The 12629-nt window shown below is 38.6% G+C and overlaps 1 protein-coding gene across 9 annotated transcripts in view; it reads right to left on the bottom strand.

The window, feature by feature from the left end:
• TPD52L1 (TPD52 like 1) overlaps window positions 1–12629 on the bottom strand; it is a 107953-nt gene that overhangs the window by 56225 nt on the left and 39099 nt on the right. For 2 of the 9 annotated variants that reach the window (XM_078370776.1, XM_008994986.4), the window contains exon 1: window positions 3521–3587. The exons of the other annotated variants lie outside the window; for them this stretch is intronic. The gene's annotated coding sequence lies outside the window, so the exon portion shown is untranslated. Of the gene's footprint in view, window positions 1–3520; window positions 3588–12629 lie in introns of those variants that run through there. 9 annotated transcript variants of the gene reach the window in all.

Raw genomic sequence — 12629 nt, 5'->3', positions numbered from 1 at the left:
AGGAACTTCCTTCTCTGAACAAACTACCAGACTGCATGAGGAAAAATCATATAACCCTTTAGTTTTCATTGCTGTATGATGGTGATGTAGGCTTTCATCACCACATACTCAGACTCCTGCAGTCTTAGCCAAATTTCATCTTCCTGCTTGTATTCTCCTTCCCTACCACCCAGTCTACACAACATTCAATATTTTGAACACATTGCTTTCATCATGCCTAAACACAGTTCAAAAAACATTAAATGGATGGATTCTCCATTGCTTCTGGCCTAGATTTGAAAATTCTTATACAATCATTCAAAGCTTTCCATAGGTGATTCCACCTGGACTGCCTGTGATGTCCCTACCAAATCTCTAAGCCAGCCAGGCTGTCACCTCAGTCATGTTCCATTCAGTCCTAGCTTTTAGTGCCATCTGCCACTCCAGAAAACCTCTTTTTTTTTTGGCCAGGACTGGTGACTCATGCCTGTAATCCTAGCACTTCGGGAGGCCAAGGCAGGCAGTTCATGAGGTCAAGAGATTGAGACCATCCTGGCCAACATGGTAAAACCTCATCTCTTGTATTTTTGTAAAAATACAAAAATTAGCTGGGCGTGGTGGCACGTGCCTATAGTTCCAGCTACTTGGGAGGCTGAGGCAGGAGAATTGCCTGAACCTAGAAGGCAGATATTGCAGTGAGCCGAGATCATGCCACTGCACTCCAGCATGGCAACAGAGTGAGATTCCTTCTCAAACAAACAAACAACTTCCTTTTCTTTTGTTTCTTGTCTAAGAATCCTACCAAACTGCCAACAGCACTAGAATAATGAGTGTCACATTCTGTGCTTTAATTTGATCTAAAATATTTTTTCATCTCATATGTATATACATATAAAATTATACACATTACTAAATATCTTACCACTATATGCTATACATAGTATAAACTACATTACAAATTGCCTTATAAATTGTACTGACACAAAATATTACCTATTACTATAAACACTTTATAAAGAAAATATTTCAGACACTGTCCTATAAACATTTATTGTCCTTCTGAAAATATAAAAACACATGAGTCACCACTATTAATAGTACTATTTTCTAAAGCTTTGGTTTCATTTTAATAATGTGGCTAAAAAAAGAAATTATGTCTGTAATGCTCAGCCTGAGAATGTACTAATCAGTTGACTACAGAAGGAGTTTATGCCTTTCACCAAGAATTTTATTTGAAGAATAAATTTCTGAAGTTGTAGCATCTTTTCCCTTTTTTTTAAAAAAAAATGTTGCTTAGGTGGCAATCCAAATAGTTAGATGCTGATTAAAATGGAATCTAGTCTCAAAAGAAAGACATGGGCTGTTCAAAACCTAACTTGGGCTAAAAGTGGAAGCGACATGCTATTTATTACATATAGAGATCAATAAATATATGGAACTCTCTCCTTCCCTTTCTCATTCATCCATATGTATAAGGTGGCCATATTCTGACTGCTAGGAAAAATATGCCATTGATACAACAATCTCAGGTTAACCATGTATTACTGAAGTCACCAAAATTCAATGAAATATGAAAAATGGTAGAAAGTATATGGTACCCAACTGTTAACCAAGTACCATATGGTCCTGAAGGGTGGACAATCTTCCAGGAGCTCAAACCAATGAAAGGTTTCAGGTATATACATAAACCTAAATTATTATTTCTGTGGCCAAGACCTGACCAGGACTCCTACTCACCTCCATGGTTAAGAATCTCAGAGAGCCTCAACTGGCTGTTTTTACCTAAATCCTCCCTAGTCCCATCCCTAGCTTGTGTGTCTATACAGAATGCTCTTGAAGGTACTGGAAGCTGTGGAAATTTGGAGTGATGGGAAGGACCACCTGAGGTAACACTGCGCAGAGGCAAGGGAGTGGCTGGTGATTTGGGACATCATTTCACTGCGCTAACTACAGAAAATGTCCCTGTATTAAGACTCAGCCTTCTTTCTTTCTTTTCTTTTTTTTTTTTTTTTTTTTTTGAGACCAAGTCTCACTCTGTCGCCCAGGATGGAGTGCAATGGTGCAAACTTGGCTCACTGCAACTTCTGCCTCCCGGGTTCAAGTGATTCTTCTGCCTCAGCCTCCCAAGTAGCTGGGACTACAGACACACGCCACCATGCCCAGCTAAGTTTTGTATTTTTAGTAGAGATGGGGTTTCACCATGTTGGCCAGAATGGTCTCGATCTCTTGACCTTGTGGTCCACCCACCTCAGCCTCCCAAAGTACTGGCATTACAGGCGTGAGCCACTGCACCCCACCAAGACCCAGCTTTCATTGCTGTCATTACTATACCAGATCAGTCAAACTTTCAGGCTGGGGTCACCAGGTCAGCTGCATATTTGAGAGTTATCATACTCAAACCTTCACCTGTGTTTTCTTAGGTCCAGAAATTGTATTTCACCAGTTTACACAATGGTGATTAGCCTCTTGGATGACACTTTCTACTAACAAATCTCCTGGGAGATTGATTTGACTAGTAGTAGACCCAATGTCTTAAGGCAAATTCTGTGCTCTGTTTCCTTCCTCAGAACAATATCTACTTGAAAAACCAAACGAACAACAAAAGATTATTTGCTAAACTTCACGGAGCATAAAAAGAGTTCAATGACTCAATATCACAGCACTTACTATGCTGTCTTTTAATTGCACAATTCATGGTCTTTTTTTCTCTAGATTTCTCTAGATTGTGAGATGCCCCATTCTTTTTATCACTGCTCCCCTGTTTATACCTGGTGTTCAGTAAATATTTGTTGAATAATTTAATTAGCCATCACGGCCTTAGATTTGTACTATTCAAATACCTATAAATTAAATCTGATGACTAGCCAGGGAAGCACGTTTCTTCTTGAAGTGCTGAAGATAAAATAATCAAGACTTATAGCCAATGTAATGGTTATGAACAAGGGTAGCTAATAATATGTGATAGAGAAGTGACACTCAGCACACATCAGTACACCAGCTCTACTGGAACCCTCACTCCATTTCTGTTAACGCATTTTGCTCCTTCAAAGACTACATTTATCCAGAGTCTAGCTTTCATTCTATCAATGTTCTGCTTGAGTTCATACCTTTATATGCTCAAGTAAAAAAAAGCTAAATCCACAGTTTCTCGGAAAAACTATAAGTAAAGTGAAAAAGATCAAGATGAATCAGGCTTTTCATTACATTGCAGGTAACACTAGAATGCTAGTTCCACTTGGTAATTAAAGACACCCACAGCAGAATCTTATCCACCATCCTGACAAGTTGGAAACTGATGTATATCTGGGACTATTTGCAGAAGAAAGGTGTCTCTTCATGTCATTAGGACATAGTTGTATTTTCCAAGCTCCATCTTAATGTATGGTATTTAGAATATATCAATAAAAGACAGCTCTACTTGACTGTGAATATTGTTGAAATTGTTTAAAAACTGTTTTAGAAGTAGGTCAAGGGAACAAGTATAGAAGACATCAAGTTTTCTGAAATGAAAGCCAGAAATACAGAAACTTAGGTTCCTTACAGAAACTTGTGGTTCCTCCACGGTCTGTGTAGAACTTCACTCCAGGGGGGCAACTTGATTCCCAACCAAAGAGTGAGCTGCTCAGCCCCGAGCTTTTATTCCTGACCTGAGGTCACATGGTCTTACACACACACCAACAGCTTCTGCTGTGTATTAGCATTTCAGTGACCACGCTCAAAACCATGCAGACAAACAACAGCTCTGTTTTCAATGAAAAGATGTAAAATATGCATCACAAATCACTTCAGCTCCTCTGATCTCCTACATTGCAAATATAAGATTAAAGCCTTGGGGATACTCTTCCTATTTCAAACCATTTTTTGCTACTCTTGAAAGAGACTGTTTAATACACACAAAATAGATGCATTGTGGGTAACACTGCAAGCCAGAACCATACAACCCCCCAAAAAGTCACAACAACACAACAGCCTCAAATTTGTGAAGAAAAACAACTAAACAAATAGTTATGCAAAAAGAAAAACAAACAAAACATAGTTAACATTCCTGATGGATAGACTCCAAAACTTCCTTCTGTGACAAACTCCCATAGTGTATGAGGAAAAATAAAAACTCTTGCAGAAATGGGTATAGACAAACTAAAAATAACCAGGCCACCTAAACCTATAAATCATCCTTTTTCCTGTATCCCACCCTCATTTCTCAACACTATCCATGACCACACAACACATATTCAAATTCACATGTCATGGAACTAGAAAAAGGAAGCCAAACCTGACAAAAGATAAACCTCCACTGAGAGGCCAAGGCAGGTGGATCACCTGAGGTCAGGACTTCAAGACCAGCCTGGCCAACATGGCAGAACCCTATCTCTACTAAAAGTACAAAAATTAGCCAGGTGTGATGGCAGGTGCCTGTAATCCCAGCTACTCAGGAGGCTGAGGCAGGAAAATCACTTAAACCTGGGAGGTAGAAGTCGCAGTGAGCTGAGATAGCACCACTGCACTCCAGCCTGGGTGACAAGAGCGAGACTGTCTCAAAAAAAAACAACAAAGATAAACCTCCAAATTTAACACCCAGCCTTATATTTTCACCCTAAGCAAAAAGGGAAACAGTCTCACTTCTTATATTATAAGAAAAATCCAGGGTAATAAATTATTCTAAATTCAAACTCATTAACAAAGTCACTCTTTTGAATTAAAATGAGACGTAATCTCTTCTCTTCCTCATCCTTCTTCTCCTCACACCATCAAAAATAGAGCAGAGAACTGATTTTCCACCCATTTCTTTGGTTAGCTGAGTAGTTGTGAGACACCCAAGCTACAGCTGAGGGCTCTGGGACCAGTTTCTCATCTCTTTCAACCCCTGATGGAGTGAGATGAACACAACTGGGCGTGCCTTGAGCTTCGCTGGATGGGTCACATTCCATTCTAGGTCATTCCTTAAATGCTCACTGATTTTATAAAGTGCTGAGTCATCTTTTAGAGCTAGTTTGGGAAAAAAATTCCCTTGGCAATGAAAGATATTCTCTATGAACATAAAGCAGGACAAAATGTAGCTTTTTTTTTTTTTGCAAGGCATGTTTTAATAAAGGGATAGATAGAAAGAAAGACTTCCTCAGACAGGCCTGAGCTTTTTCTCTAATCTTGCGCAACTTGAAAGCTATGGTGAGAGTTAGGGAACAATGCCATGATGTGACCCATTCAGGGGCCTGAACATTTGAAAAGCATTTTTCAGTGGTATAGACAGTCTTCCCTTTACTTTAAGCATTCGGTTCAGTAACATTCACATTTCTTCAATGTCTGTCATCAAACTCTTTAGCATTCCAAATAGCTGCTACTGAAAATGTTCAGGAAAAAAAAAAATCCCTTTTCCTCCTGAAATCTGGGCAGCAAAATAAATGCTAAAGGAGATAGAAATATGTATTTCTGAGTTGTGACATGTTTAGCAAGAATAAAATATACAAGAATTGGAAAAGTTTCACTCAAGTCACAGACAAGAAAATACAACAGAGAGATGAAATATGAAAAGACGCTTATCCTCACTAGTCATAGGGAAAGCACAAAGTAAAATCACAGAGATATTGCATTTTATCTAAGGTATGTGCAGAGAAGCCAAAATGGCATAAGAGCCTGTGTTGGTAAGGTTGTGAAAAAACGGATCCTCTAACCACACACTGTTGGCTTTTGCACTGTGACACCTGACTGGAAGAGCCTTTGACACTGCCATTCCACTTTTGAGAATCAACCTCATAGAAAAAAAGGTGCAAACCTAAGGAAAGAGTTTAAATTATTATTGGTAGTGGTAAAAAACTACAAAAACCTAAACATCCATCAGTAGGGCACAAGTATTCAAACATAATATGCCCACACTGTATACTATTTTTCAATTATCAAAATTTGTGAAAATAAATATAATGCAGAAGCTGTTGGAACCCCAAAGCACTTTAAGCCTAGAGAAAGATGCAGCTGTGATCTGAGTCACACATGGTTATAATTTCTGTTTCTCAGATTACACATTAACTCACTTTCTTATTTTTCTTGTTCTCTACAATGGCTAGGGAGAATTAAATGGCCAGGACAAAAGTCCCCTGCCTTCTTACTGACCCTTGCTATAGATTGACTCCCTCTTTGGTGCCTTGCTTTGCTAAGACCACATGACAGAAAACCCATGACTACCATACCCTCTGTAATGAATGTTAAATGCACCCTTTCCAAAAAGAAACACTGCCTATAAACCAATCAAATTGCAGTATGTGCCAACCTTGTCTGAAAATGAAATCCTACTAAAAACTTCCCTGTCTCTGACTATATAAATGAAACCTTAATTTCCCTACTTCAGAACGCTGACTCCATTTCTTTGGGGTTGGCATGTTAGAGTTGGCTATCCTCACAATATGCACTTAAATAACCTCTCCTCAAATTGAATTCCGACCCTTCTGACTACTATAGGTTGACAAAATAATGAATTAGATTGACATGTATTAACTAAGAGGAAGCCTCATTGCATATTGTTGAATTCAAAATAAGGTTGCTGAGTCATGTTTGCATCTGCACCATTTGGGAGAGGAATAAAATGCTCTATTTTTATGTGAACATAAATGTCCATGCATTTGTATGAGCATTGAGAAAGATGAGAAAGGATATGCACCAAATTGTTAATGTTGGCTGCTGCAAAAGGGTGAGGCTGAACAGGGAGAAGACGATTCAGTCTGTTATATTCCTCTGTATTACTTGACTGATTACAATAAGCACATATTTAACTGTTAATTCTGTTTAAAAAAATTGTATTTACTCACTCTGGAGATAGATGCCTACTGAGGAACATTTAAAACTTAGAACACGCTAAATTATTCAAAACCATGCATATCTTTTGTCTCTAGTTTCTGAAAACATTTCCAATATTTCAAATAGATTTTTTTACAAAGAAAATACCTATGTAAATCTGTTTGCAGCTAGTACAATTACAGATAATCTTGAACACATTTTTTAACAACTGACTGAATCTAGAGCTGTTTTTTTAAATAGATCAAATGATCTTAAGAATTCCTTAATGGAATTTATGGCATGCTGAACATAAAAGCAGGAAGAGGACTATGTTTTCTTTAAAAACCCTTCCCAGATGGCAAACAAAGCTCAAAAAATGAAAGTCTGCAAATAAGATGACTGAAAGAAGGGCTTAACAATCAGTGGCTTTGGAAACACATGTTCCCTTTTAAAAGGTGGCACTTCAGAAGTTTTGCACAGTCAAGCAACTGTGAAAGGTAGCAATGACCCTGTGTCCCTGCTAATCCAATCTAGGCAGTCAGGTGATGAGCCACTGACTAAGGAGGCTTCCCCTAACGTAATGGAACAACATGGAAATACTGTGAAAGTCAAGCTTTAATATGTACTCTGAAACTCCAAAGCATTTTTATGTACTTTATACATTTTTTAACTTAAATAATTTGTAATTTTTTACCATCTTATTCCTATAATTTGTGCTATAAGTGCTCAATTCTAGCACATTTAATTTGTATATCGCAGGCAAGCTAAACTTAATATCTCCTTTACTTTTATTTTGTTTTTTTGTTTTTTGTTTTTTTGAGTCAGAGTTTTGCTCTTGTTGCCCAGGCTGGAGTGCAATGGCTCAATTTTGGCTCACTGCAACCTCTGCCTCCCAGGTTCAAGTGATTCTTCTGCCTCAGCCTCCCAAAGTGCATGTCTGTAATCCCAGCTACTTTTAGTAGAGATGGGGTTTCACCATGTTGGTCAAGCTGGTCTTGAACTCTTGACCTCAGGTGATTCTGCCACTGCGGCCTCCCAAAGTGGTGGAATTATAGGTATAAGGCACCACGCCCGGCCTCCTTTACTTTCATTTGACTGAAAATAATTATTTCTATACACAGAATTTAACATGTGACTTTTTCTTGATCCTACATGCCATGCAAATATCAATAATTATTTAGTAAATCATACAAGTCTAACAAAACATTTTTTATACTATATTATTGGTAAAAATTAAAACCAACAAAATCCAGCCTTAGGTTCTTCAATCTATAGTCCAACGAACAAATCGAGTCATTAGAATTATTTAAGTCAAAACCCCTTTACTTTCTCTTGAGGATCAAGGAAGACTTTTCTCTCACCAGAATCAGATTTTGTTTCATAGCTGGATTTAGATTCTATAGGCTCTTTGGCTTTTTAAGTGCTGGTAGAGGTCAGTAATGTTAATATGTTAACATGTTCATATTCCTAAGGATGAAGGAAAATCAGCTACCCTCTTCTCATCTTGCTACGACCATTTAGCCGGGTTTCTTAGCTTCAGCACTATGGAATTTTGGGAGGGGAATTCCTTGTTATGGTTGTGGGGAACTGACCTGTTCACTGTAGGATGTTCAGCAGTGTATAATATGGCCTCTGCCAACCAGATATGAGTAGTACTCATTTCCCCAGTGTGGCAATCAGCACTGTCTCGAGACATTGCCTGTCTCCAGAATTGAGCCATTTAGAACACATTGAGGAAACTCTGCTCATCAGACACAAAGACAGCTGCATGCCATAATTTTGGCTGACACTTGTGTTTGCAATGTGTTAGACACTGTGCGGAAGACTTTATGCACATTATTTCATATGCATCCCTCATTTATAAGGAGGAAAACTGATGTTCACAGACAGAAAGTGGTTGAGCTGGGATTCTCTGCTTTTTCTATACTCAGGTGACAATAACCCCCATGTGTCCCTGGCACTCTCAGCATTGGAAGCCGGCCATGTGTTTACAAACACATGTAAATAGATCTCCCTTACCCCATGCATGCAAGTATGTATGCAGAGATAGAACTGATTATAACTCTACCCAAGCGAGTGGAAATGGACAATGAAGGAAAGACTTTGAAATTCTCCTGTCTCTAGTAAATAACTGAAAATCACTTTTCACTACAGGTATCCAAAACTATACAAGATGGCTGTGAAGACAATAGACACAGAAGACTCAAACTGCCTGAAAGGGTTGAGAATACTGTAAGAACTTCCCAACATCTGATGGGCCTCTTGGGTTGTTCCTGCTATAATCAGGAAACTAACTGCAGACCTCTGTCCCTGAAGGCAGATAGAGCTTTGGCTCCTTTTCTTGGAGGGCAAAGCAGAGTTCAAGATCACACTCAGAGCAGCCAGAGGGCCTTGGTCTTGGCTTGCAACCCAGGGTACAATCCTAGTTCCTGGTAGGGCTTTGACTGTGTTGACCTTGCCAGATCCTGGCTGCTTATAATTTAACTGGAGCCAAGGACTCACTGAGAAGTTCCAGAGCTAACCGATCCCTTGGCCTGCCCCACACTGACCTTGAACTGCAGCATCTACCCAGCCTCTCCGGAGTGAACTCCAGCAGTGAGCTGCCATTAATCACACCCTGTTGTAACATTCCCTCCCTCCCTCTTCTATTTCCTTTTCTCTGGAGACACTAGTGCTTCTGCTGTTTCAGGTACTGAACACCCAAATGCTTCTTTCAGACTCTGAAAATTGGAAGGAGCAACCCCTCACCTCTGAGGCTTAGTGGGCTTCCCATTCTCCTCTGACTGTCATCCCCACTTTAGCAATTATATACACTCTGTTTGCTTAGTTCCTGCCACCCACAGATAATTTGAATCCTTGGTACTAAAATGTAAGGAAAAGCAACTAGCCATGTGATTATAACCTTTTGAGGGTATACCTTAGTTGACAGAATCATCAAAAAGGCACTCTCGTTTCCGAAGTGTGGCCTAACCTTAGAAAACTGTCAAATTATATGTTATTTTATAAATAACATGTTTGTGTAACTGATTAGTAATTTATATTATATTCCACCTTGGGTGGAAAATAGACTTTGTTTAAAAAATTCCTGACTGTTCTTCCTCTTAGAGTTTTAAACTCTACACTTTTCCAAAGAGTCTGTACTTTTGAACCTGGCAAGCAGAAAGAGGGAAGTGTCTCTTGATATGTGGGCAAACATTTCCCTAAAATTCTCTGGTGGAAAAAGAGCTCGAAATGGAAGTGAAAATGAGTTTCAGAAAAATAAGAAGTTACATTTCTTGCACTTCTGAGTTTGCAAACTCACTGGACACCTGCTTGATATTGAACTAGATCATGTGGTGGATATGTGCAGTTTAGAGCTATTAAATTAGAGTATAGAGAGGACAGACCTACCAAGATGAAAAAGCAAAATGATCCAAGCGGTTGGAGGTCAACATGATAACACATAAAACAGATTTTCATCTGGAAAAGGGACATCTCTAAAAACTGTTCATACAGGGAGGCTTATTCAAAGGGAAAGGACAGCCAGCTCTTTTCTCAGCAAGCAAGAAGCCTGGGCTAAAATTTCAGCAAGCATGATTATGAGTCTGTCTTATGGAATATTTTCAGGTTATAAATTAAATGTAGCTCTCTATGGTCTAGAAAAACTTGGGAAAAAACTTTTCTGACAACCCCAGTGGGAGATTTAGGACATGATTATTCTGATGAAAGGCACAGATCTGGCCAGATGTCTCTGACTAGTTTTTCTTTTCTTTTTTTTCCTGCCTAATGATCTAGGAATATGACTACACTTTTGATACTATGGGAGAGGAATTCCAGTGCCAGGTCTGCAACTAATTGGCTCTGAGCAAGATTCTTATTCACTCTTACCTCCATGCTTCATGTGTAAATAAGGCTGACAGCATGTCATATTTATAAATCTGTAGACACCATGGCGGTAAGTGAGGTGGAGAGTCTAAGAATAGTCTGCTATCAAATACAGGAATGTAAAGAAAAAACAAAGTTCTATCTTCAAGGAAATTTGCTACACAATTTGAATAGAATCTAACAAGCACCAAAATATATACATTTAAGTTATTAAACATCATGTGCTCTATATAAGCTAACAGAAATCATAATTCAATAACCATTTAAATGTAGTCCATGTCTTAAAAATAATTTGGCGATCGTTGATCTTGCATTGAGACAGAGCCGTGATAATACTTATTTAGACTATTTTGTATTTGTAGGGCACATGACCAAAGTTGCTTATACATTAAAACTATAATTAAGCTTTTACATTAATGAAGCAGTAATTAAAACTTTGGAACTGCCCCAGGTGTTTCTGTAGCTAACGTAAGCTCATGTTTGATCTTGTTTTCTCTCTGCAGCAGTCACAAAGCTTAAGGATACAGGATAAGGATTTAAAAGAAAATATAAACAGTTTTAAAAACAGCCACAACTTCGGAAGCTACAGAAAGTTTATCTTCCCTTGTTTTCCTGAGTCTTTGATGATTGATACATTTGGAGCCAAATTTAAAGGCATCACTCCAGTTCTGCTGAATTACAATCTTTGAGGTCAACCTTGCACATCTGTGTTTTGTTAAGCCCCACCGATGACACTGCTGGGCAGTCGATGTCAAAACCCACTGATTTTAAATAACATAGTATGATGTAAGGGGCACTTATTCTAGGTCCTGGAGATACAATGATTATCAGAGCAGACAGGGCCTCTATTCTCCTGAAGTTTAAGAGACACATGATGAGCAGATGAGCCACAACTGACCTTGCTGTGATAACACCGAGTGACTGGAGACAGGCTTTGTCCCCATGCAAGACCAGCAGTGGTCTGAGAAATCAGAGAAAGCCTAAGATAGGTTAGTGTGCTTTGCCTTAAGAAGAAGTTGCTATGTGACACTCCAGAATAAAAGAAATTTCCAGGGAGAGGTAACAGCTAAGTCAGATGTCCTAGGGCTAAAAAATCCTGCTTGAATCATCAAAAGATCAAAAAGATGCCTGTTGACTGGAGCAAGACGACAATGCAACTTGTTCAGTATTATCAGACAATTTCACGTAAATGCCTTTTCCATAGATCTAAAGTTTACTTAATCTTATACCACTTAAAAATTTACTCATTTTAAATAAAGCCTTTCTCTCATGGATGGGTGACACAAAATACATAAGATACGCTTCTTACCCCCAAAGGTCTTAGAGGTTCTCAATGTACCCGATGTAAAAATAAATATGATTTAAAAGCTGTTGGAACCCTGAAGATACTTTAAGCCTTGAGAGAGATGTGATTGTGAGCCGAGCCACACGGGGTTGCGACTTTTGTTTGTCAGATTATAGAACAACTTGTTTCTTATTGTTCTTGCTCTGTGCAGTGACTAGAGAGCCTTAAACAACAATAGGAAAAAAACCTGCTGCCATCTTAATGACCCTTGTTAGATTAACTTCTCCTTTCTTGTCCTGCTTTGCTTGGGCCAGATGACAGAAAACCTATAACTACTATACCCTCTGTAACAAATGTCAAATGTATCCTTCTCCAAAAAAACACAGCCTACAACCAATCAAATTGCTGCAACTGTGTGCCAACTTTGTCTGAAAAATGCTGTAATCCTGCTAAAAACTCCCATCTCTGACTGTATATAAATGAAACCTTAACTTCCCTACTTCAGAAGGCTGACTCTGTTCCTTTGGAGTTGGTGTTTCCAGGTGGGCTATCCTTAAACTTCGCCCTTGAATAAACTCTCATTAAGTCAGATTCCGACCCTTTTGACTATTTTAGGTTGATACCAACTAACTCTAAATAAAAAAGAAGACATTAAATGCTTCAGCCAATATCTAAACTATGGGCTATTAGCAGAAAAAAGGAATGTTTAATTCCAATGGCTGATACTAAAGATCTT

The sequence above is a fragment of the Callithrix jacchus genome, chromosome 4, assembly GCF_049354715.1.
Source record: "Callithrix jacchus isolate 240 chromosome 4, calJac240_pri, whole genome shotgun sequence".
In the NCBI taxonomy this organism is placed as follows: domain Eukaryota; kingdom Metazoa; phylum Chordata; class Mammalia; order Primates; family Cebidae; genus Callithrix; species Callithrix jacchus.
Note: the sequence above shows the minus strand (reverse complement) of the source record. Positions and strands in the feature narration are given on the sequence as shown.